Genomic DNA, 27,298 nt, shown 5'->3' on the forward strand with positions numbered 1-27,298 from the left:
GGCAGTGTTATGAGGGACATGCTTTACAAAGCTTTAGTCACTGCAAAAGTGTGAACTATTCACACCATCAAAAAGTATGAATAGAGCACAGATCCTCAAGTCAGGAGACTCAACCTCAAATATTTACTGATCCTGGGCAAGTTATTTAATCCAGATTACTTTCTCCCTTCTTAGCAATATAAAAATATTAGGAGAGACTCTTTTTTTTCCAGAACTAAGGCCCGGGAAGCAAACTGACCTGGAGCTTGTCATAGCTATAGTCCTTTGCAATCACCTCTGAAACTGATGGTCCCCCAGCTCAGGCAAGTCCCAACAGGTCCAATCACAAAGACCTTCTATGACTTTTTATCAGTAGACAATCTTGCCTGGATGTTAGTCCTGTGCCTCATCCCTGTTGCTACACTACAATGTGTGATTCTTTTGTCTAGCAACAGTTAATGAAGACACAGCTCTACTATTTCAGGTAGGGATGAGCCCTGGCACCTGTGTGTAGATCCCCTCCTAGCTTGCAAGCTGTTTCCCTCGCTTCTGTTTGAATCCTAGCTCTCCAAGAAAAGGACTTCCTGCTAGGGAATCATCCTTGTCAATCTAGAAGAGGACAAGCTATGGAAAAAGAAGGAAGTTCTGAAGGGAGAATTGTTATTTGACAAAAGGAACCCTAGGATCCTCTTCTGAAGTTAGGAGGAAAGGGGGAGAAATGAAAGGGAAGAATAAGGAAATTCCTCTTTCCTCGAGGTGAAAACATTTTCTTGCATGTAACCAAATGACCCATAGAGTTGAGTTTTGGATGCATGTACCAATCAAGCATTATTAATCAAATGCATTCCAAAACTTCATGAGTAATACAAACTTTAATGCCACTAGGAACAAATTACCAGTCTGATTTCCTAGGACTTCACAATAAACAAGTGTCTCCCTTCGAAGTTGCCTGGTAAATCAGCAAATCTTTGTCAAACAGCACTGCATCCATGGAAGTCAGCTGATGGAGAAGCTGTCATGAATTCAATTCAATTTAATAAACGTTTATTAAGCACCTACAATAGTAGGTGCTAAGTGCTGAGCTAAGCATTGGGAATACAAATAAGAAAAAAGAGTCTGCCCTCAAGGAGTTTATTGTCTAATTAGGAAGATGACATTAAAAAAAAGAAGAAGAAGAAAAAGTTGAAGAGTTAAGGAGAGGGGACTATACCCAGCAAGGGGGCACGATGTTCCCTATAGTGGAAACCAAGCAGAGTTTCAGATAGAAAATGAAATTTTGGAGCATAATAAATGGAATGTTGGATTCTAGACAAGTTGTCTCATGATTAGTTTTGCTTTCTTTTTAGAATGGATCAATCTTCAATGTCTTCGAGAGCTCTGGAGGCATACAAGTGTAACAAGCTAGAACGAGTCACTGCAGGATTCTATCAGCTACAAGGTTCCAGATCTTGTATTTTTCCCGATTAGAATCAAACATTTTATTGTTGAAACCACCTATTGTCTCCTCTAGGACAAGAATGAAGAGTTTCTCCTTTCTTTCTTTCACATTGTTACTGCAGATCTAGAACTTGGCTGCTCGGCCCTGAGCTTCTTATTATTTCTCCCTTTCTCTTGAAGTTATTTAGACGAAGTGGAATTATCAGTCTGTGTCAACGCTTAGAGAGGAAATGGAGCGAAGAAGGCAGATAGGTAGGCCGAAATAGCTCAGTTGGGAGAGCGTTAGACTGAAGATCTAAAGGTCCCTGGTTCGATCCCGGGTTTCGGCAGGAGGGTGAACTTTTACAAAAATTCGCGATGTTCCATGTACTCTGAGTAATTCACACCCAAAGTACGTAGATGGCCTTCCAAATGCGCGAGTTTGAGAGAGTAAGGTAGTTTTTGTGTTTTAAAGTCAAGGAATAGTTTATATTTTATTGTTGGAGAGATCTTTCTTAACACAACTTCCCAAAAGGTGACTCTACGCCCACCCCCTTCCTCAGAAACTTCCCTTACAATTCCAGAGGGTTCCCAATGAAAATTCCAATGAATTTTCCCCAGGCAATTCATAGTTAGAAGGATGTCACCAGGTTCACTGCCTCTCTCTCCTCCCCATTCTGGTATCATCCTTTCGTCCCAGCTCTCACTCACCGATCCTATTTGAGGCACCCTTTCAATTCAATCCTGCAAGAAGGACATATCAAATACCTGCTGGTTTGGACTCTAGAAATATAATGATACCTTTACTGAGGGAAATACGGCAGTTAAATATATAAGGGGAAAATTGAGGAAGAAGAGGAAGAAGTAATAAGCAAGGGGATCCCGGAAGGTTTCCCTTAAGAGGTGGAAGATGATCTGAATCTTAAAGGAAGTTACGCCACATAATGGGTGAAAAGGTAGTACTTTTTGGGTATAGTATAGGAAGACTGATGGTACCCTCCACAGAAACAAAGCTCTATCCATTGTCACCTAGCTGCCTCTCATTTGCTTATTCTACCAGTCCAATGAGTCTGTCAAAAAAAGAATAAGGAATTAAAAGAACTCTGAAGTATCATCCCACACCTCCAAGACTGGCTAATATGACAGAAAAGGAAAATGACAAATGTTGGAGGAGGTTTAAAAAATGGGACGCTGAGGCACTGTTGGTAGAGTTGTGAACCGATCCAACACTTTTGGAGAGCAATTTTGAACTACACCGAAAGAGCTATAAAATTGTGCATATTCTTTGACCTAACAATACCACCCCTAGGTCTCTATCCTAAAGAGATTTTTAATAATAAAAGAAAGGGACATGTATTTGTGTATGTGTACTCTGTGGTGGCAAAGAATTGGAATCAGAGGATTCCCATCAATTAGGAAATGCCTCAGCAAGTGGTGATATATAGTGGTGATATAATAGTATTGTGTTATAAGAAATGACTAGCAGGATGCTTTCAGAAAAAACTGAAAGAATTACATGAATTGATGCAAACTGAAATGAACAGAACCAGAATACTCTATACAATAATGATAATATTGTATGATAATCAACTGTGAATAATTTAACTATCTCAGCAATATGTTTCAAAACAATTCTGAAGGATTTATGATGAAAAATGCTATCAATCATCTCCAGAGAAAGAACTGATAGAGTCTGAATGAAAGTTAAAGTATACTCTTTTTTTAAACTTCATTTTTCTTGGTTAATTTTTTTCCTGTGACTTCACAATATGGCCAATATACAAATATTATTTGCATGGCTATACATGTATAATCTATATTAAACTGCTTGATAGGGGAGACAATTTAGGACTCAAAGAAAAAAATTTTTAATGTTAAAAGTTGTTATTTCATGTAACTGGAAAATATAAACAAATTTTTTTCGTTAAAAAAAAAAAAAGAATTAGGTACAAAAGTTTACCATATGTGTTAACATTCCAGATAAGTTTTAAAGACTAGACTTATAAAGACTAGATTACTGTCTAGTCTTTTGGCTCTCTGAAAACTTAAACTGGAATGGCACAAAATTAAGTTCTTTTTGGATATTATTTTTTTATCCTTTTTCCCCTTAGTACCAAAAAGGCTATAAACATTATGTTATATTACAGTTCACCCTTCAATATTAAATGAAATTATTGGGATTTGTAGAAAGAATATCATGTAATAAGAAAATAAATGAAAGTGACATCTTTTAAATTTTTTACTTAGACCTTTTTGGAATCTCATTACACATGAGTTAGTTGTTTTTTTTTTTCCAACTTGTGGAGAAAAACAATCTATGGTTAATAATTGAACTGGAGAGCTCAACCTGAAGACTATGTTAAATTTCCATAGTCACAGAGGGGTCAGGAATTTGGTTGTGTAACATACCTCAGGAACATACCTTCCTCATTGTGGAGGAAATCATTCAAGGAAGCAATATTGGAGAAAGAGTTCAAGAATTACATCATGTCTGTTAATAGTAGTAGTTGACATTGCCCATAGATGTCCAGGATGTTTGCATATGCAGAGATTGAAAATCTAGGATCTTAACGATGGACAGAATCAGCTACATCCAGAGAAGGAACACTGGGAAATGAGTGTAAACTGTTTGCATTTTTTTGTTTTTCTTCCCAGGTTATTTTTACCTTACGAATCCAATTCTTCCTTTGCAACAACAACAACAAAATTCGGTTCTGCACATATATATTGTATCTAGGATATATTATAACATATTTAATATGTATAGGAATGACTGCCATCTAGGGGAGGGGAAAGAGGGAAGGAGGGGAAAATTTGGAACAGAAGGGAGTACAAGGGATAATGTTGTAAAAAATTACCTATGCAACCCTTTGACCCAGCAGTGCTACTACTGGGCTTATATCCCAAAGAAATACTAAAGAGCGGAAAGAGACATATATGTGCCAAAATGTTTGTGGCAGCTCTTTTTGTTGTAGCTAGAAACTGGAAGATGAATGGATGTCCATCAGTTGGAGAATGGTTAGGTAAATTATGGTATATGAAGGTTATGGAATATTATTGTTCTGTAAGAAATGACCAGCAGGAGGAATACAGAGAGGCTTGGAGAGACTTACATCAACTGTTGCTGAGTGAAATGAGCAGAACCAGAAGATCACTATACACTTCAACAACAATACTGTATGAAGATGTATTCTGATGGAAGTGGAAATCTTCAACATAAAGAAGATCCAACTCACTTCCAGTTGATCAATGATGGACAGAGGTAGCTACACCCAGAGAAGAAACACTGGGAAGTGAATGTAAATTGTTAGCACTACTGTCTATCTACCCAGGTTACATGTACCTTCGGAATCTAATGCTTATTGTGCAACAAGAAAATGGTATTTACACACATGTATTGTATCTAGGTTATATTGTAACACAAGTAAAATGTATGGGATTGCCTGTCATCGGGGGGGAGGGAATAGAGGGAGGGGGGGATAATTTGGAAAAAGGAATACAAGGGATAATATTATAAAAAATATATAATAAAAAATTATTTTAAAAAAATTACCTATGCATATGTACTGTCAAAAATGTTATAATTATAAAATTAATTTAAAAATAAAGAAAAGAAAATTAAAAAAAAAAAAAAAAGAAAATCTAGGATCTTAGTGACATTGTTAACATTGTTAATTTGATTATTTTTTAATCTTTGAAAGTATTTCTCTACAGACAATATGCAAGTCTCTGTGTCTACACATTTTGGCAGTTTACCTGAAAGCTGAAAATAGAGTAGTTTTAATGCAGGAAATGTTCATGGATTGAAAGTAAAAACAAGTTGCCTTCTCTGAGGCTCGAACTCAGGACCTTCAGATTATGAGACTGAGGCGCTGCCTACTGCGCTAAGAAGGCTTACGACTACAGTTTTACAGGCTAAAAATTTAAGTGATAATTCTCTATTTTCAACTATCAGAACTTTTAGGTTTTGTGTGTGTGTGTGTGTGTGTGTGTGTAATTTTTCCTTTTCTTCCCTGAGATCTCTATATTCTCTCCCACCTTCTAAAAATTTTGCTCTAGGATGAAATTTTGGGAAAGAATCAAGTTTAGCGTCTGAATGACAAATAATGATTTCTTCACTTTCTCTACTCACCGGAAATCCAGAAGTCATCTTTTGGGGAACAAAGAGAAGATAGATTCCACACCAATATGTTTCCTTGACTCTTCATATTTGTTAGAAGGGTTTTTATTTTACTTTTAATTGGAAGGAGGGGAGAGGAAGGAAAAAAGAAAATAAATTCTTGTTAATTAAAAAAAATTCAAAAAATAACAAACATATAATTTACAATCTAGCTTCCATCTACCTTTCCAACCTTTCTAACCTTCACTCTGTAGATTTCCTTTTCTTGTATTTGAAAATCTAATGTACCTACTCTAAATTTTCCTAATTTCATCTGACTATTTATTGTTTATAGCTCCAGTTACACTTATCCATGCCTCCAATGATTCTTCCTATAACTCAATCTAAAAGCATACTTCTCTTTCTTAGGTATTCAAACTTCACATTTGTAGATATATTTTCAGTGCTATTTCAAATAGAGGAGAATCTTTCTCCTCTGTTGGCTTCTCCTATTATTTGAATTATATTAATATTTCTGGTTTGCTTATGGACATTTCTAATCTCCTTTCAAGATTTTAAACTGTCTTTTCTTTTAGTTGTTATGTCAAAACAAAACTCTAAATCTGTCTCCTTTGCTGTTACCCATTGAAGTGAAATGATTCTCCCATGTAGGGAATGAGCTCTTCAGCTATATGATACTACATGTCTCTTTGGCCTTTGGTGTAATCAACAATTAGGCTTAGTCCCTTCACCAAACTCTACCTCCTTATTCAATCAGAAGTCCAGGATTTCCCCACAACATTTCCAGGTTCTTGGAGATAGTTACTTGTCTGAACCTAATTTGATGCCATGATTCTTGGGAAGTGAAATGCTATTCAGAGAGGGATATTAGATACCCCTCATTCCCCATGGCCCTTTTCAACTAACTTCTGATGGCAGAGATTTCAAGTAGACAAAGGCTTTACATTACCTTAAAGTTTTCCATTTGAGTGGACATTGAATCATTTCCAAAATAATGGATGCTTGAGCATTTGACCAGTGGTAAGCAGGTCTTCTAGAGCTCTAGCTGTAGACCATCTATGCTTATGGGTCTCTTGTCTGCTGGTTAGCTCTCCTTTTTCTGATGCCCCCTTTATCTTTTATTTCCTTTCTTCTCATGCCAAACTAAGGTAATGCAGTGTCAAACACTTGATAAGAAAAAAAAATGTGTGCTTTCTATTTCTAGAGTTAAAGACTATATATTTATTATAACATGCCATATTGATAATTTTCTGTGTTCTTACATGATGAACCAGGGTACACATAAATATATGTTTAGGGACAGGTCAATTTTCTGAGAGCTTCCACAGCTGTGGGTCATAACATCTGAAGGAGTTGCAGGGCAGTCTTTGCTGACACAGGTGTTGCAGATTGGGAATGAGATAAATTAGAGGCAGAGGGAAGAAGAGAGAGATGAGACAACGCAACTGCCTCTCAGTGGAGAGGTCAGAGAACAGCAACTGCCTCTCAATCTCCTTGTATCATCCTCTCACAAGAGGAGATCTATTCTGGGTTGGATCTCCAGCAGCCACTATCAAGTAGCTCCCATGTATTCCAACAATATAGGGAATTTCAACTTATGTTAGGTTAAATTAACATATTCATGCTTGAGCTAAGAATTCCCCTATAGCCTATATTCTGAGAATTCCTTTTAAGTACCACTCTCATTAAAGTAGATTTTTAACCTTTTTTAATATTACAGTCAGTTTGGTAAAGCCTACACCTCTTTTTAGAAAAAGTGCTTTTAAACATATAGACTCAAAATACTTATAACAAATCAATTATATTGAATTGTGGATACCAAAATACATTCATAAAAACTAATTTTAAAACTTGTTCTAAAGCATTTTGAGGAACTTCCTTTGCTTATAGGTTAAGACCAAAGTAAGCAAAGTCCTTGGTTTGAACAGAAGTAGTTTTTTTAAAACAAGTGTTCCTTTTTATGCACATGGATCTCTATTTTTTGGTCTGGAATCAGTGCAGGTGGTCCAGGCCTGAGACTTTGGGATTTCACTGTCATGAACAGCAAAAGGGGAAATTCCATTCAAATAGATTAGTGCAAGGGACCAAAATGACCATCTAGAACTGCTTAATCTGTTTCTAACATTTAAGCAAAGAACTTGGACACAGAAAGGTCCAAAATAGAGCCTTGGATCAAAACTGTACAGGGAATATGGACACTGAATACAGATAGAAGCATCCTGGGCTTCTTAATCACCAAGTCTCCTCCTATCCCTCCTACTAAGAGGGAGTTTAGTCTCCTAGCGTCTATCTACTCTGTGACTACCAAGACTGGTTCTGACATACTAGTTCTGACATTCCCTTTCCAATCAGCCAACCAACAGGCATTTATTAAGACCCTATTGGTGCCAAGTAGGGGCAGGTAGGTGGTATAATGGATAAAGTGCAAGACCTAGAGTCAAGAAGATTCATTTCAGTAGGTCAAATTTGGCCTCAAATATGTTGTGTTTCCCTAGGTAAGTTACTTAACCCTGTTTACCTCAGTTTGTTCATTTGTAAAATGAGCTGGAGAAGGAAAAGGTAAACTATTGCAGTATCTTTGCCAAGAAAATATTGAATGGGGTCATGAAGAGTCAGAGGTGACTAAAAAGACTGAAAATGTGCCAGATAGTGGATTGGATTCTAAGAACACCTAATAATTAATAATAATAATAATAATAACAATAATAATAATAATAATATAGTCCTTGCCCTCAGAATCTTACTTCCCAAATGGCTGCATTCCTTTGGCTTCACCATGCACAAAGGGGTATAGGGTTGTTCAGGGAAGGCTAGTACCTCTGTCCAGGGATGCTTTCTACCTTTGATGTCTACCTGATCCATCTAACTCACCAAGGAGTTATGTCTAAATAATGAGATTACCAGTGAGACTATGCCTTAAATCCAAATCACTCAGGCTCTCATCGACTGTGAGAAATAACTCCATTGGACTTGGAAGAGTGAAGTTAAAGTCTAGTTACACAACTGAAGATGTAGATATCCCATAGAATAGAAACAATTAAAATCAATAGACAAATCTTTTTTTAATACCCGGAATCCCAACCTAATAGAGGTTACGACCTATTAGGAGTGCCTAATTTCCCCCACGTGAGTGTGAATCCCCCACCCCTAATTACATCAAGTTTTCCCTCCCATTTGGTGTAAGTCTCCTCCTCTGATTACATTGCTGTAACTGCCTCACCTCCTGCCTCACCTCCTTGTGTAAATGTAACCTCTAATTAGACAGTGTAACAGTGTTTTTTATTGTAAACACCTTTGATTACATTTTATAATGTTTCTTATTCTAAGTTCCACCTCACATTACAATTGTTTGAAAATCTGTGTCCCCACCTGTGATTACATTTTCCTTTTATTAGTTTTTTATTCTTCTGAGTCCTGGCCTCCATTTTTTTTTTATGTTTCAATTTTATTTTTCTAACTTGTTTCATTTCTCTAATTTAATTTTCATAACTCTGTGGCAACTAAACCCTCTCCAATTCTTACCATTGACTGGCCAACAACAGGGCCCAGACAAACCCCAATTGGTCATAGTTTGGACCTTGATTGATTCAGAATGAATGTAAATAACAATTGTTTCTGTTTCAGCCAGAAATTCCCTGACCAGATTGATTTATTTTTTTTTTGACAAAAGGATTCTTTGCCTAAATTCTTATCTAATCTTAATCTCTGAATGGGTTTGTTGTCTCAGACTGAGATCTGTTAAAGACCTTAGCTTTTAAAAAGGAAAGGTCTTCTACTGCATTTAGAATCATCTCCAGTTCTTCAGTTCTATACTTATACCCAAACCCAGATGGCTCTGAAACAGAAAGTGAGGCTGGTGTTGCCTAGCCATCCCTCACTTAAATCCAATTCACTTAAACATCATGATACCAATTCCCCGATATCATAGTACTCTCTGAAAATGAAGGACAAAAAACAATAACATTGATAAAGAATTGAAGTATTCATTGCCCTAGGAAGCTTAGTGTTTGGGAGGTTCAAAGGTGTCTGGTATCTTATCCTACCAGCTGATATTCAGAATCTTCCTAAGATAATTCAAATGGAAATGAGTCAGCCTCCAGGCCAGGTGCTGGTATACAGTCCAGGTTTCACAGGCACACAACAATGACGTCAGTAAGATGGATTGTAGACCTTCAGTCTGATAGTCTAATGCCTTTTCTGGAGGTCAAAACAATGAACTCCAAAACCACCATCTAAGGAGAGAATGCAGGACAGCCATCACTTCATTTCCCACTCAGATGCTCTCCTTGACTTCTCCATCATATTCCCCCTTCCTCTTCATCCCATTTTTAGCTTTCTGTTGTGTATATTCTTCCACCATTCGATTGTAATCAATTTAAAATACTCTTTTTTTGTTTGTTTATTTTCTTCCTGTATCTCCAGTCCTCAAGAAAATAGGATAGGATCTTAATAAGTATTTTTTAGATACTGACAATTTAAAGAGTTTATATTGGACTGGAGGGAGGGGAAGCTCTATTTTATTCATGTATGACATTTTATTCATCATACATTTGTATACATTTGGAATGTATATAAAATTATAGGGTGATAACAACAGAGGTAATGAAGAAAAACCCTTTGAAGCAAATAGCATTTTAACTTAACCTTGAGGGAGCTAAGAATTCCAGGAGGCAAAGATGAGGAGGGAGTTTAATCCAAGCATCAGGGACAGCTTGTACAAAAGCACATTGGTGGGATATAGGGCGTTGCTTTAAATAAATTAGCAGTTGGGTCCACCCATTTTCAAGAATGTAGATTGTGTGATATATGATATGATCTATGTAATAATTCTTTAAAAAAGTAAGCTAAAGTCAAGCTGTACAGTGTTTGGAATACCACATAGGAGTTTGTATTTTGTTCTAAGTCCAGGGGTAGGGGATAGGAGGTTGGGAGAGGATCCCCCAAGAGATTGAAGCTTCTTGAGGAAAAGGAATAATCAAATCAAAAGGTCAAACTTTTTATTTAGGCCTGTCACCGAGACAACTGTGAATCAGAAAAAGCAGAAAATTACTGCAGGAATACTAAAAGCAAATGAGATAATATTTGTAGTGTATTATAACATAGCACTTCCTTATAATGCTAACTTTAGTTAGACCAATCCTTTAAGTGCTAACTAATCCTATCATTACTATTAACATTAATTATTAATTACTATTAACATTAAATAGGAAGTATTTGCAACAGTCCAGGTGAAAGATGATAAAGGCCAGACGATGTGCACATGTGTAGACAGAGAAACAGACACAGCACACACAAACATACACAGAGGGAAGGGGATCGAGGTGAGAGTTGTTGATGAAGCAAAATAGATAATACTTGACAACTAATTGGATATGGAAGAAATGAAGGAATAAAGAGTCAAGGATAGATTTATAATTTAATTTTAAAATAGCAAATGTGGCTTCTAAGTTGTAAACTGAGGAGACTGTAAAAAGTATAGGTTTTTGACGTTGGCAAAAAGGATGTGTTTAGGGGCTGAGATAATAAGCTCTGTATTGAACAAATTGAGTCTGGGATGCTTACAGTACATCTAGGTAAAGCCAAGTAGACAGTTGGAGATGAAAGATGAGCTGGGAGGAGAGAGAAGACTGTAATATGTGATTTGAGAATCATTCCCATTGAGATAGTTAAATATATGAAAATTGATAAGGACTCCAAGAGAGTATAGAGGGAGGAGAGGGTCCAGGGCAGAGATTCAGAGAGGAAAGGATTTAATATGAATGATCAAAGTGACTAAGTGACTAAGAACTGTCTGACAAGAAAAAAACATGATCAGAGCAATGTCATCATACAAATCCAAAGAGGAAAATGTATCAAGGAGAGTGTCAAATTCTGCAGAGAAGGATAAGGACTGAGAAAATTGAGCCATAGAATCTAGATGTTTTGAGCTTAGTCAGCTTCAATACAATGGTGGGACCGTATGAGAAGAGGCTGAAAAGGGAGTTTTGGTGACTTCTCTTCAGATTATTTATTCTTTAAAATTAGTCAGTTCCTTTTGGAGAGAATCATTTGGTTTCCTCCACTATGACCCATGATGGTATATTTTCAGATTCTGAAGCTCATCTTTTTCTGAAACTTTGTTGTCTCAGGTTAATTAACAGGAGTGAACATTCCTCTATTGGACATAGTCTGTTTAATTAACTTTTCTAATTTACAGAGGTGTAGATTATGGTATTAGTAACAGAAATATTTTTCTTCAAAACTGTTCTGTCTTTGCCCTACCAAAAGGATGTGAAATGGGAACCCATTGTCTGACCCCTAAGCCTTGCAAAATGTAGGCGGCTCAAAAACATTTCCCGAAGCGAAATGAGGGTCTACAGTACCTCTTCTTCGTTTTCCTGTTGTCCCTATTTTTCGGCTTATGAGGAAAATGAAATGTAAGTTTACTGTTTATGTAAGTCTTCCTATATGTTCCTGAGAAAGGCAGTTAAGAAGTTTCAGCCTTCAGCCCAAACCTTTGCTCCACTACCTCCCTTTCTTTTTGTTTTGTTTTTTTGAGTGGGGGAAGGAATCCTACAAGAGGTTGGTCACCCTTTGCGTTTTTTAGTAACCCAAAGAACACATTAGTCTTTAAGAAAGCCAGATACCACCTGCATTTTATTAACAAGTTATAAAATATAAACATACCTAGCAGAGGATGGTTTCGATCCATCGACCTCTGGGTTATGGGCCCAGCACGCTTCCGCTGCGCCACTCTGCTGGTTAGTAGGGTAACTTCAGTTGGGCCTTTAATAAGTCTTTACTTTGGTTTATCTTACATGCCATACCTGTTTTTTTTTTTCCTAAAGATTATAGGAAGGGGGAGTCAGGATAAACAGTAAAGAAAATTGTGGTAGTGTTTGTTCTAAGAAAAAAAAAAAACTTTGGAAAAATTTGAAAGTTGCAGCCTTTAGTCTTTCTGAGTTAAAAAAAAAAATGTTTTCCACAATCCAAACCAAAATAAAGTCAAAATAGGTACATCATTTAGATGTAAAGGATGATGCTAAATTTAAAAGTTTTTTTGCACAAACAAAACCAATACAATGAAAGTTGGAAGAAAAGAAGAAAGTTAAGAACATTTTTATAGCCAGTGTTTCTGATAGAGGCCTTATTTCTCAAATATCTAGTAAACTGAATCAATTTTTAAAAAAATATTAGTCTTTTATCTTTCAAAATACATATAAAGATAGTTTTCAACATTCATCCTTACAAAACATTGTGTTCTAAAATTTTCTCCCTCTCTCCTTTCTTCCCCCTCTCCTAGACAGCGAGTAATTCAATAGGCTAAACTTACATAATTCATTTAAATTTATAATTTTATATATACATATTTATATATTACATATGTTTATTATATATAAATATTTTATATATTACATATATATATATATAAATTTTTGTAAATATATGGTTCTTTAAAATTTATAAAAATACAAGTTGAAAAATGATCATAGAAAAAGAGCAGGGAGTTTTCAGTGAAGAAATCAAAACTAAATATAGTCATATGAAGAGCTCAAAGTCACTTTTGATTAGAGAAATGCAAATTAAAGCAATTCTGAGGTACCACTTCACATTTATCAGACTGGCTAGTAGGACACATAAAATGTTGGAGAAGATGAGGGGAAATTGTTGGTGGAGTTGTGAACTGATCCAATAGTTCTGGAGAGCAATTTGAAACTATGCCCAAAAGGCAACCAAACTGCGTGTGCCCTTTGATCCAGCCATACCACCACTAGGTCTGTATCCCAAAGAGATCATAAAAAAGGGGAAAGGAGCCACATATACAAAAATATTTATGGCAGTTGGGTTTGTTTGTGGGTGGTTGTGTGTGTGTGTGTTTGTTATGTGGTGGCAGAAAAATGGAAATTGAGGGGATGCCCTTCAACAGGAAAATAACTGAACAAATTGTGGCATACGAAAGTAATGGAATATTACTGTTGTATAAGAAATAATAAAGAGGCGGATTTCAGAAAAACTTGGAAAGACTTACATGAATTGATGCTGAGTAAAGTAAGCACAACCAGGAAAACACTAAATACAGTAACAACATTCTGAAATGATCAACTATGATACACTTAGTTATTCTCAATACAATGATCCAAGACAATTTTAAGGGACTTGAGATGGAAAATGCTATTCATATTCAGAGGAAGAATTCTATAGTCTGAATGCAGAGGAAAGCATACTATTTTTACTTTTGAGAGGTTTTTTAATTTTCTTTTTCCTGGTTTTTCCCTTTTAAGTCTTCCTTCACAACATGATTAGAGTGGAAATATGTTTTAATGTGATTGTATATGTACTACCTATATAAGATTGCTTTCTGTCTTGGGGACAGGGAGGGAAGAGAGGGAAGAAAAATTTGGAGCTCAAAATCTAACAAGGATGAATTTTCAAAACTATCTTTACATAAAATAGGAAGAAAAATTAAATTAAAAAAAAAGGTGGGGGGGGGGCTACTATCACATAGATGTGACTTGCTTTACATGCATTCTTTCCATTCATTTTGATTTCAGGATGCCAGGAAATTTATAGCAGCCACAGCTTTTTTCCTGATAGTTTTACGTTCAATTTGTCATGCCAGGAGTAGGCCAAAGTATTTTCAAATACTGCCTTTATCCATTGATTCAATATGACTCCAGTGACAACCTTTACTTGGTATATTAAGAATTTTACATTTGTTTGGTAGAAATCACATTTTAATATTACTGAATAAAAATTATGAAAAACAAAGCATCCTGTGACATATTTTTCCGTAGAATCATATAGCTTAATGCCATCTATATGCATCAGATTAAAAATACGGCGTTTAGATTTGACTTCTTTAATTTAGAAACCATAGTTCTATTTAGGAGATATGATACTGGATTTAAAGTTAAGCAGAACATAAATGGATATAAACTGTATTTCTGAAAATGCCATTTTAAATATAATTTTTCTTATAATTATTGTGTTTAGTGGCTGTTTTAAATAAAGATGAGATTTCCATAAAAAACAAAAACAAAAAAAAAACTGGTTTGGGAATCTCTTCCTCCCTCGTTAAAGCCAGTTGCCTTATTTTCCAGTAGCACTTTTGTTAACAATAACGTTCACTGTGTAGATGCAGAAAAAATTCAGGAAATTGACAAAAACCAATACGGAGATCAAAAGCCACTCACTGCGAGACTCCTCTTTCTTTGTGCTTTGGGGTTTTCTTTTCGCGTCCTATACCCTATAGTTAAAAAAAATTTAAAAACTGAAAAAACAAAAAAACAAAAACGCTACTAGCAGAGGATGGTTTCGATCCATCGACCTCTGGGTTATGGGCCCAGCACGCTTCCGCTGCGCCACTCTGCTGCCTCGAGAAACGGCTCGACTAGTTCCTTAATACATCTCACTTTCGATTTCACTGTTTCTTTTCAGTGCCTTGTTTTTATTTTTCTTTAGTCTTAATGCAAGAATTTCATGATTTCACAAGGAGTGCCAAGTTTTTCTTGCGTTAAAGGAATGGGGGTAAAGGGGAGGCACGGACGTGGGGAAGAATAAAAAAGAGAAAGAAGGCAAAGCGGGGGAGGAAATAAAAAAATGATAGCCAGTAGAGGAGACGGCAACATAACATGGCTTAAAAAAAAAAATCTCCCTGCAACTGCCTTGAAACTCAGCTTCTTATAAATTTCTTCTACATGTGAAAGTGGAAATCTGAATACCTTGTAACTCAGGTTTTTTAAACGTTACGGTGTCCCCCTCTCTCACCGGTCTACAATTTACCTCCCTTCAAATTGTTCTGAATTATGTGACTCTGAATATACTGCCTCCCAGTATCTTCATCACAAACTCCACAGTACTTGTTCACCTCACCTAAATAGTATCGGGAAACTCAAGCGCTATAAAAACAAACCGCACTAAAAAAGTTAGCGAACATCTCACTAACATCAGCAACTCACTTATGGCAAGTTCTTAGTAAAACAATAAGAAACTTCTAAACCTAGCCGTGCAAGTTTATCTGATTTTTCATACAGAGTTATAAAAAGGGCGAAGGGTATCGTCAGTACGAATCAGAAAGGAGCAACAAGGAGTTTGTCGCCATCTCCAAGCTGCTGCAGAGACACTAATCACGTGTCATGCAAGCTCCAATCATCATTTACTGCTCTCCAAAAAAGGAGGAACAGGTAAGGATGTACCGTACTGACGATAGCGAATACTTCGTGGTAGCCAAAGCCAGGAAATTTCGACTCTCATTTTGCTTATGACGAATTACCTTTCCCTAACTTTTTTTCTTTTTTAATCCAAGTATCATTGAAAAAATAGTACTTTTTGGTTTTTCTCTTCTTAAAGAATTAAAATAAGACAAATTTCACTTTATTCATAGGCGTAAACAGAACTTTCCCAACAAGCCTCACGGTTCATTTGCATACTATTCTAGGAACTTGTGACGTTTACCATTTTGTACAGTATCTGGTGGGGCGGAGCATTTGGGAACTAAACCGTAATCACTGGAAGAGCTGCATACTTTGTCAATTTTAGGATCCTGTAGTAGATGGGAAATCACATTTCCCCGGGGTATTTTTTTTTTTTCTCTAACAGTATGGATCATCATCCAACTGCCTTTGTGCCTAGATTTACAAGCTTTTTTGCCCCTTCCCCCCACAATATAAAAACTGAGTTGTATTGAAACTGGTAACAGACACACAGACACACAGACAGAAATGTAGCGATCTTACTTAAGTAAGATTAATCCTGGGACCCATGAACTTAATTAAAAAAAATATTTTGATAATTTTTTCAATATAATTAGCTTCCTTTGCAAATTCCATATTTTATTTTGTGCATTTACAAAGGTGATTCCGTGAAGGGTTCAAAATGTCCAGAACCCATCCCTACCCCACCTCAACCCCCTCCAAAAAAATAAGGATCCTTGCGCTAGAACTACAGTTTTTAAAATCTCCTTCCCAACAATTTTTAGAAAATTCCCAACCCCCACCAACAAAGTTTTTAAGAATGATTGGGCCAGTAAGACTTGGGCCTGGAGGCCCATCAGAGGCCTTTAGGAAACTAATCGATGGATCAATATTTATTTATTACATGCTGCCTCTATGTTGTTATAGGAATACAAAGAAAGTCACAAACACCAAAATTAGGGGTTCCACCAAATTTAATAAACATCCCTCCAAATGGCCACAAAGTATAATAGAAAAATGTTACATATGAAACTATGAATCTCCACTGCATATAAATATGTACACACACACACACATATATATTAAAACTAAATGTTTACAATATGTACTGGTTGGGATTTCTTTTTAAACTTCCTTCTTTTCTTTTCTACGCATTAAAAAATGCTTCAGTGACACTCTTTTATTCTTTTTTTGCCAGCATTATTGTTAGCTTCTCCCTTTCCTTCCCATGTTTCTTTCAATAAAAAAGAGAAAAGCACAATTCAAATATATATAGGTGACAAGGGTTTTCTTTTTTTATTTTAATAAAGGTGTGACATGTAGTAAGAATAAAAAATTATTGTTAGATTAAATTAAAAAATAAATAAATTTATAATAATAAAGAAAAATCCAGACATTTGCTATGTACAATAGCATATTTTAATTTTGCACCCTGAGTTCATCACATCACCCTTCTATTGGGAAGTTCCAATTTTGCTTCATCATTAATCCTCTGGAGTTATAGTTAGCCATTGCATTGATCAGAGTTCTCAAATCTTTCAAAGTTGTTTTTCTTTATAATGTTGTTGCTGTATAAATTGCTTTCTTGATTCTCTACAGAAACTCAGAATGTGCTGTTTAAGGTAGTTCTTAAAGATGATCTTGCAGATTCATCAAAATAAGACATGGGGATAGGCTCTGTTCTCAAAGATGTTATATTCTAAGCACATGAACACAAAACATAAAAAACAGATACAAAGTAGTTTGGGATTAGGAAAGTGTTAGTAATTCAGGGGCTACCAAGAAAGGTCTGGTGCAAAAGGCAATACTCAACTTGTGTCTTAGAGGACACCAGAATTTCTAAGAGGTGGAAGCAGGGAAGGCCTTCCAGGCCTTGGAAAAAACAAAAGACTTTTGGAGATAGGAAGTAGAATATCAACTGTGAGGAGCAACAAGGCTAAGTTTGTCTGAGTTAGAAAGTAGAGTAGTAATGTATAACCAAGGCTCTAAATGTAGGATATCATCAGGCTGTGAGATTTTAAATGTTCAAAAGAGATATTTTACTTGATAGGTAGCCACTGAAATCCGACCAACATTTTAGGAAAATTACTTCAGTAGTGTTGAAGGAAGATTTTTTTAAAAAAGAGATTAAAAAAAAAAGTCTATTAAAAGTAGCTGTGAACAGCTACATAGGATTGAAATAAATCTTCAACATTCAGCAGAATGATTTCAGAAAGACCTGGGGAGACTTGCATGAACTGATGCTAAGTGAAGTGAATAGGACCAAGAGAGCATTATGCAGAGTAACAAGACTATGTGATAATCAGTTCTGAAGAGTATGGCTCTTTTCAACAATGAGGTGATTCAGGTTAATACCAATAGATTTGTGATGGAAGAGCCATCTGCACATAGAAAGAGGATCATAGAAACTGAATGTGGATCACAACAAAGTATGTTCACTTTTTTTGTTGTTGTTCTTAGCTTGATTTTTTTTTTTCCTTTCTAATTTTTTTCCCTTTCTGATCTGATTTTTCTTGTGCAGCATGATAAATGTGGAAATACATTAAGAAGAATTGTATTATTTAACCTTTCATTGGATTACTTACTATCTAGGAAAAGGAAGTGAGGGGAAGGAAAGGAGAAAAAATTTAAACACAAAGTTTTGCAAGGATGAATATTAAAAACTATTTTTGCATATATTTTGAAAATAATAAGCTTTTTTTTTTTTTAAAGAAGACATCTTCATGAGTACAAATATGACCTCAGACACTTAGTAGTTGTATGATCCTAGGCAAGTCATTTGACCCTGTTTGCCTCAGAAGGAAATGACAAATCAGGTCAGTAACTTTACCAAGAAAACCCCCAAAATGGAGTCATTACAGAACAAGACAACATGTAACTAACTCCATTTGTCCCCTTCTCTTTATTCTAGCTGATAGTAGACCCTAAACAAATGCTTATTGACTGACTGTTAAAGAAGGTACTGTTTCCTTATATATCACCAAACTGGTACTCAACTGCTTTGTAAGTTTATCTTATTTTTTGTTACTCTCTATGGAACACATATGTGTATATGTATGTTCATATTGTGTATGTCATCTGCTGAGTTATCAGATATATATGTCCATTCCCTACTGCTGGGATATGTTACACTATGGAGTGAATAAATGATATGCAGCTTACCTGCCAGTTTAATTGATTGATGAGGTCTTGGCTAACTAGATGGGCATTGACCCAGAGCTTTAATTACTGTATACAGTCTGGAAGCCTAGCTTCTTAGACAAATGGGAAGGAATACTGATAGAATTATCTAGTCTTAAGTAGGGCTTTTGTTCTTAAGAAGGCCTTTTGTTCAACAAAAGGCTTTTGATTTTTACAACTTGATTACAGCCTTACATTAGATGGAGCTCTCTGGAAATCCCACCTTTACTTATCTAATCAGCCAAGTTGTGATGCCAAACCCCAGAGTTTATAATCTGCTTATACTGTAGATCCTAGCTAACTTCTCTTTGAATTTGGCCCACCAGTCAATGCATACTCCTACTTTGTGGAATTTTCCTTTAAATGAATCTTCCTTCTGATACTACTAGGGAACTTGTTATCCCCTTGTTAGTTGCTAAAATCCCTTTTCATAGCTAAAGACTGTTATGTATTTATATAGCTTTTAGCAGTGTAGTAAAATCTTTGACCCTTGATTTAGAAAAGGTTTATGCCTATGAATTCTTTTGAGAAAACTTCCAACACTCGTCTATAACCCCAATATACTTTTGGGTTAGCACCCCATCATCATGGTGACCTGGTGCAAGGAGAATTTGTACCCCATAACTTCAAATCCATGATGCTTTATTTGGGCAGAAAACTTTCTCAATAGTACTGAACGAGATGGAATGAGTTCTCTCAAGGCAGTTGTGAAAATCGAGTAAGGCTTTATCTACCCCAGACTTGGAGTAGGCCTGAAGGTCCTTGGGCATTGACTCAAGGATATAACTAAGTCCCTTTCCTGCTATTCTCCCATGACATCATTTTCTTCCTACAGATACTGTTTGAGTGTTGTAGATTAGTGGCTATAAGACAGTTGTTAAGAATCCCCTTTAAATCGGGCCGCAGGTTTTAGGAGTGAAAGAATTCACTCATTCCCAAATTATTAGTTGCAAAATGAAAGTTTATTGTTAGATAGAAATCAGTTTAACAAGAGACTGACTTCTATAGTGGCAGATCTATGGGAAAATGGAGTTTTGCACTGAGAAAATGCAGTTTTCAGTGGACAGAAAGTCCTGGCAGCTGAGTGAGCTACTGAGGACCATCTGCAAAAGGCTTTCATTGAAGGAAGATATCATATTGGGTCTTAGTGGGGGCTGGGACAGCCCAAGTTGGCTCATCTACAAGCTGGGTTTCAGCTTGAGCTGGAATGAGTTTCTTTAATTCAATAAGGTTGGAATTCTTTTGCTCAAGACTGAACCAACTCCACCTAGAAAATAGAATGAAACTGTTCATCTTGTTTCCCTCGGGCAGGGTCCCTCACTGAGGCAGAGTTGAAAATTTTCTCCTTCAAGGAGTTTGAGTTTCAGGATCCCTTCTTCAATACCTCAAAAAATATGGGCAGCTATGTATTTAATAGCCAAATTTCAATTTCCTGGGTAGTTCTCAAGTTTAGAATGTAAGACCCTCAGCCAATGAGGATGAGTGTCAGTGGTGGAAGGAGTATTTGAGTTAGGGACTATTTAAAGTGTCAAACCTGTCCAAAAGGTGTCTCCTCTTTCCATTGCTTGTTCCACTGGAGGGAAGCCTACTTCTCTTGAGAATGTGTAATGAACTTTTGTTTTGCTCCTAGAGATATCTCCAATCTTTTTTTTTTTTAATTAAATGGTGATCAGTCACCATTCTGAGCCATACAGTAGCTATGTGGAGAATGGATTGATTGTACTGGGGAAAGTTTTATAGGAGAAAGACCCATGTATAAAATTATTGCAGTAGTTCAGGAGAGAGGTAATGATTGCTTGAACTAGGGTTGTTGCTATTTGAGTGGGTTAAATAAAAGATATCCCAGAGATAAGAAGTAAAAACATTTGAAAATTACTTGGATATGGGGGGTAAGAGTGAGGAATTGAATATTATCCAAAAAGTTTGCTAAAATAATGACTAACAATTTTTTAATAAGTGTTAAAATAATTTTACTATTAATCTCTAAACTGTGAATAACTAAAGCCACACAAAGCAGGTTTAGAGACAGGTTTTTAGAGATCAAGTATCAGTTTAATTAATCACTGTCAGGGTGAAGGATGCAGTTTACAAACTGGAAGCTCTCTTTGGCAAGAAATTTCTGTTGCAGTAAAGACAAATTCATAAGTGGGAAGGGAAGAAGATGATAGATTACAATACAATCATTTTCAGGGCCTGCATTATTTCCCATGCAGGACAATGTGGATGTACTCTAGTCCTGTGTGAATAGTTCTTTAAAGTGATTGACCCCAATAAAAGTAAAAGGCCATATCCATGGTAGTAACCCACTGTCTAGATAAGCACCAGGAAGGAATACTAATAGCATTTCCTTGGTCCTACATGCACCTTTGTGAAATTTCTTGCATTGACAGGATTATTTTGAACTGACTCACAGTTACTGTATACAATCAGGATAGTAAGTTATTGCTATCAACCTCTGAGGTTATTTTGTATCAACATTCCAACACTAGTTGACCTTAAGAGGCAAGTATTACTTGTTTAGGGTCCTTTCTTATAAAACTCCTTTTCCCCTGTAAACTACAAATTTCATTAGGGAACTTTAGCCCACTTTAGGGCATCTGAATAAAGTTTTTTCCCCTTTACTCAAAATGACCTAAGTCTGTGAATTCTTTCTGGATGACTTTTCTCCTTCATGACATATCCCACCAAAATTGCTCTTTACTTTGTGGGGGACATGACTAGAGTTTTGCAAGAGAAACAGGTTCTGAATCTTTGATTCACTTCATTTAACATACATAGAAGAGTGTTGTCAAGCATTAATGGATCGTTTCATGCTGCATTGTGAGATTTTGACCCCCAAGTCAGAATCTGCTGAAAAAAAATAGTAGCTCTGAAAAATATTGATTATTTGTATATTCATTACACATGTCATATGGATAATTATGAAAATCATAATTTTCTTCACAACACTGAATGAAACGAGGTGAGATCTTTCAAGACAGTTGTGAAAATCAAGTAAGGCTTCATCTACTTCAGAGTTTGAGTAGGCCTGAAGAACTTTGAGCATTGATCCCCTTCCTGTTATACTGCGATGGCATCATTTTCTTCCTATTTCAATCAAATAAGAACAACTATGTACTTGTTGGTCAAGTTTAATTTCTTGGGTAGTTCCTGAGTTAAGAACATAAGACCCTCAGCCAATGAAAATGAGAGTCAGTGGTAGAAGGGAGCATTTGAGTTAGGGATTAAAGTGTTAACCTGGCCCCCAGGAAGTGCTTCCTCCCTTGACCATGTGCTGGATGGGTAGGATGCCCTTCTCTCCAGAATGTATAACAAACTTTACTTTGCTTTTAGAGATCTCTCCAGTTTTTTTTTTTTTAATTAAATGATGACCCCTCACCATTTCTGAACTACATAGTACTAAAATTCATTATTGTATCTTAAGTCCCTTAAATGATCCTAGTAATATCAGATTTTCAATAATGTCCTTACATTTTCCTACTTTTATGATATTTACTCTTGATTATGTTGAGCTGGACCACACCTAAGTCTCACCCAGTGATCTTATCCAGTAAACAAAGCTATTTTTAGCTAAACCAGTTTCCAAATTAGTCCTTAATGTCCTTGCCCCCCCTTCTATTGGAATTCATAGTATTAAGGGCAAAAGAACCAGAATGAAGTGACTTTTTTTCCCTGTGGACTGCTAAAAGTAGGTGGCATCAAAAAACTAGACCTTACCTAATGTGACTTCCATCCCCTTTTCTCCTAAAATTATAAGAACTTTTTCTTGTGAGTCTGCTTTGGGACATCCCCTGGATGGGAGATTTGTTACTCTGTTATCTCAATTAAAGAGCTTTGCCATGTACCCAAGTTTTTTCCATATGACATGAAATTAAATTCACCAGAATAGAGAAATCATTAGACAAGTAGAAGAAAAGAAGAAAGAGAGAAAGAAAGAAAGAATAGAGGAAGGAAAAAAGGAGAGAAAGAGAGAAGGAAAGTAAGAATAGTATCATGAAAAACCAAAGAGGAAAGTATATCTAGAAGAGGGTAGTCAACATAGTGAAGATAATGCAGAGGGCAAGAACCAGGACTGAAAAGAGGCCATTCAGTCTAACAATTAAAAGATTATCTTATCTTAACTCAATTTATTTTGATCTTACAAAGTCTCATAGCAAATGACAGATTAAGATAATGTGGCCAACTGCCCTCAGACCAGTACTTCCTCTGTCTCTGCTGGGAAAGAACTGTAAGAGTCAAGTGGTTTACTCATCCCTGAAGCACCATTTCATTTGGCTAAGAGATCTTTTCAACATCCCACACCCACAAATGGCCAGAAGTAAGCCTCCACATTCATATAGGGATTGGAATCAGGCAGGGAAAGTTTTAAGACATGACCCTGTAGGTCATTCCACCTATGCAACATAATAAAAAGTTTGGTTTAGTATTTTGTGCTGTCCTCTATTTTGGGGAAGCAATAATAAAATAATAAAAATGTCACTATGTTGAAGAGCTACAATCATTAATCTGCATAAACTTACAGATTTGTAAATGATCAAATCCTCACTTGTGATCAACCTTCCATTGAATATTTCCAGCAACAAGAAATGACTACTTCAAAGCTAGTACATATTACTGTTTGATATCTCATTTCTGTACCACTACTACTATAGTTATTTACAATCAATCAAAAAACCTTTATTAAGCACTTACTATTTGCTAGACAGTGAGCTAGTTGCTATTCATACAAAGACAAAAGAAGATATTCTTCCCAAAAGTTTACTTCTAAATGAAGTTTTCCATTTTCATTTGCATTGAACTTTGATGAAATCAAGTAGAAAGAATCTCTTCTGCAGTATTACGATACCTATTATTGTATATGTTTTTCCCAGTTATTTTCAGTGGTGCAAATTTAAAGTCCTATTGTACTAATGGTGATTATTGGCATTCTATTACAGTCTACAGAGAATATTCTTTTAGAAACATGTGGATTTCCACCAAATCATAAATTTAAAAAATCTTTTTTGGAAATTTTTCCTTAGACTTCCCAGCCCTGCTAGACAAGAAATTGTTAAGATGTATACTTAGATTAAATTTGTTTTGATCAGATTCAAGCTTTTGAGTGTTCTTTGTTTAGCATTCTTTTTTTTTTCCTTTTAAAATTTTCCCTAGTTACATGTGAATGAGATGAGGTGAGATCTTTCAAGACAGTTGTGAAAATCGAGTAAGGCTTCATCCACTTCAGAATTCAAGTAGGCCTGAAGGACTCTGAAGTTTGAGCAAAGGACATTGCCTTCCCCTCCTATGATATCATCTCCCCTATTTCATCCAAATATGGGCAACTATGTACTTATTGGTCAAGTTCAATTTCATGGGTAGATCTCGTGTTTAGAATGTAAGACTCTCAGCCAATGAGGATGAGAGTCAGTGGTGGGAGGGGGCATTTTGCCTTAGGGATTAAAAGTGCTGTCATGCCCACAGGAGGTGCTTCCTCTCTTCTATTGTCTACTCTAAGGGTGGGAAGCCCTTCTAGAGAGAATGTACAATAAACTTTGCTTTTCTCTAGAGCTCTCTCCAGCTTTTTTATTAAATGGTAACCCCTCACCATTTCCGTACCACACACATGTAAAACAAAATTTTTTTTTTGCTATATATGTACATTTTTTTTACATATTTCCAATATGAATCATGTTGTGAGAGAAAAATCAGAACAAAAGAGAAAAATCATGAGGAAAAAAAAAAAAGGAAAAAAGTAAACGTAGCATGTATGTCAGTATCTATAATTCTCTTTTGGATATGAATGATGTTTTCATTAAAAGTTTATTGGGATTGCCTTAGACCACTGAATAACTGAGAAGAACCAAATCTATCATAGTTGATGATCATTGCACAATTCTGCTGTTGCAGTGTACAACTTGATTGTTTTGCCCAGCTTCAGGCCAGGTCAAACTTTCTGATGTGGGTTGTGCTCCCTTTAAGAAACTAATCCTTTCAGATGGATTTATTCCTTTCTGATTCCCAGCCCCTCCTAGCTGATGCATTATCAATTCAAGAAGCTAGGACCTTTGATTCAAAAATCCTGTCAAAAGCACCCCTTTGAATTCCAATAGGAGATCTGGGCTCACAACCCCCACCCAGATCTGAGCCAACTTGGGACACCACCCACAGGCCCCTTTGGCTAAATGTCTCATAATAAAAGAGCTAAACTGGAGCCCTCTCTTTGCAGAGGTTCCTAACATGGCAGCCTTACACCTGGCTGCCAAGGATCTCTGTTCACTGGAATCCGATTTCCGGCGCTCCTTTGTCTCTACCTTCACGTTTTACTAACTAGATGTTAACTTTACTTCCAAACCCCATAATAAGGTTTTCGGGTCAGTAAATTCCTTTACAGGGGACTCTGCACCGCCACTAGACCTCATTTAACTCTATCCTTGTGCCGAATCCAAAGGGGTTGCAGGGGAACTCTGTTTGACTCCCTGTTCTCTGAACCTGCCACTAGGCCTCAATTAAACCTAATTTCATTCTAAACCTCATCATTTCCAAGCCTTTCTAAAAGCTGCATGTTTATTCTTTTCTTTATAAAACAATAATATTCCATTTCACTTTCACATACCGTAACTTATTCAGTCATTTCTTAGCTAATGGGCATCTATTCACTTTCCAATGCTTTGCCACTACAAAAGGAGCTACTATAAACATTTTTGTACATGTGACTTCTTTTTCCTCTTATAATTTCTTTGGGATACAGACCCAGTAGTGGCACTGCTAGATCAGAGGACATACGCAGTTTTATAGCCTTTTAGGCATAGTTTCAAATTGCTCTCCAAAATGGTTGGCTCAGTGCACAATTCTACCAACAATGCATTAGTGTTAGTATTCATTTTGTGTGTAGGAAGTAAATATTTGCCCTTAACCAAATTCATAGTTTATCTTGGCATTGGAAGTAATAGGCAATAATAGACAAACTTATACCTAACTTTTAGTTATTTATTGATGAAATATGATGTTATTTAAGTCAAATTAAATCTTGGGGTGAAAAGGAATTCTAATTCCCCATCTCATTAAAGACTAGTCTTGTCTTGGAGTGATTGGAGTCAGATTTCCCCAGTTAAAGTAAAGGAATCACTTAGGAAGAGGGAATGGGCATAGTATTTTAGTTTTTATGGAGTCATTAAATGGAATTCAGCATTTTTTAGAAAGGGATGAAATATAACATTTTTAAAAAATAGTCTGGGAGTAATTTGTTTAAAAAAGATTCTAGCAAGTATTTTCTTCTAGCATAATGCCTGTGATCAGTAAACCAGTAAATGCTCTATCTATCTTTACCATCAACTCTGATTGTTCTAAACAAAAGAATGAATTCAGGGCTCTTGATAAATGTGGGTATATTCAGGTCTTACATTTATGTTGCATATTACATTTTCCCAGATCTATTGAGATCTGTTGAACAAATATCCTAATGAACTAATAGGTTGGCAAAGTTCAGAATTTCTGATCTCACCATGATGTGTTTTTATTTTTAACAGCACTGGGAATTTATCCTTTTTTTTTTTTTTCTTTCCACGGGTCATGTACTTGTGGCAATGTTCTGCTAGGAGGTCCAATGCTCATAGACTTCTGGAACTTTCAGGTCAAAGAAAGTCTTCATCTCTGCTAAGAAAAAGGAACAAATGCAAAAGTAGTCAGGTCTACTATATCATCTTTGTCATATTGACCTTTTTTAGTACTATTGCTCACTAGCCCTTAAGCTTGTTCATATTGATTACAAGGTAGCCCATCTCAATTAGCTTTTTTTTTTTTTTTTTTTTTTTTTTAAGTTTTCAGCATTTAATTAATTAATTTATTTTTTCTGAGGCTGGGGTTAAGTGACTTGCTCAGGGTCACATAGCTAGAAAGTGTTAAGTGTCTGAGATCAAGATTTGAACTCAGGTCCTCCTTAATTCAAGGCTGGTGCTCTATCTACTGTGCCACCTAGCTGCCTCAACATTTACTTTAATAAAATTTTGGTTTCCACTTTTTTCTTCCCTCCTCCCCCCACCCCCAAAATGGCAAGCAATCTGATATGGGATATGCAATCATATTGTTTCCTCATTAGTCATGTTGTAAAAGAAGAATCTGAAAAAAAAGGAAAAAACACAAGAAAAAAAAGTGAAAATGGTGTGCATCGATCTGCATTCAGGATCTGAAGTTCTTTCTCTGGATGTGGGTAGCATTTTCTTTCATGAGTCTTTTGGAATTGTCTCAGATCATTGTGTTGTTCAGAAGAACTAAGTCTATCAAAGTTGACCATTAAACAATATCACTGTCACTGTGTACAATATTGTCCTGATTCTGTTTAATTAGTTTTTGAAGGGGAATATATTATGATGATACTGAAAGAACAGTTGATATAAATTTATGTCCCCCAGAAGTCTGGGTTACAGCACCTATAAAGTGGGTCTAATTCATGTTC

The 27,298-nt window shown here is 36.0% G+C and overlaps 5 non-coding genes across 5 annotated transcripts; 1 reads left to right on the forward strand and 4 right to left on the reverse strand.

Moving 5' to 3' along the window:
* Positions 1 to 1,672: 1,672 nt before the first annotated feature.
* TRNAF-GAA (transfer RNA phenylalanine (anticodon GAA)) lies at positions 1,673 to 1,745 on the forward strand. Its single transcript has one exon. It is a non-coding gene; the product is annotated as a tRNA-Phe (tRNA).
* Positions 1,746 to 5,216: 3,471 nt separating this feature from the next.
* TRNAM-CAU (transfer RNA methionine (anticodon CAU)) lies at positions 5,217 to 5,289 on the reverse strand. The gene has a single exon. It is a non-coding gene; the product is annotated as a tRNA-Met (tRNA).
* A 6,893-nt stretch (positions 5,290 to 12,182) lies between these two features.
* On the reverse strand, positions 12,183 to 12,254 carry TRNAM-CAU (transfer RNA methionine (anticodon CAU)). Its single transcript has one exon. It is a non-coding gene; the product is annotated as a tRNA-Met (tRNA).
* A 2,540-nt stretch (positions 12,255 to 14,794) lies between these two features.
* Positions 14,795 to 14,866, reverse strand: TRNAM-CAU (transfer RNA methionine (anticodon CAU)). The gene has a single exon. It is a non-coding gene; the product is annotated as a tRNA-Met (tRNA).
* Positions 14,867 to 15,563: 697 nt separating this feature from the next.
* Positions 15,564 to 15,701, reverse strand: LOC141552344 (U8 small nucleolar RNA). The gene has a single exon (XR_012485141.1). It is a non-coding gene; the product is annotated as a U8 small nucleolar RNA (small nucleolar RNA).
* Positions 15,702 to 27,298: the final 11,597 nt, after the last annotated feature.

This window comes from Sminthopsis crassicaudata, chromosome 1 (genome assembly GCF_048593235.1).
Source record: "Sminthopsis crassicaudata isolate SCR6 chromosome 1, ASM4859323v1, whole genome shotgun sequence".
In the NCBI taxonomy this organism is placed as follows: Eukaryota; Metazoa; Chordata; class Mammalia; order Dasyuromorphia; family Dasyuridae; genus Sminthopsis; species Sminthopsis crassicaudata.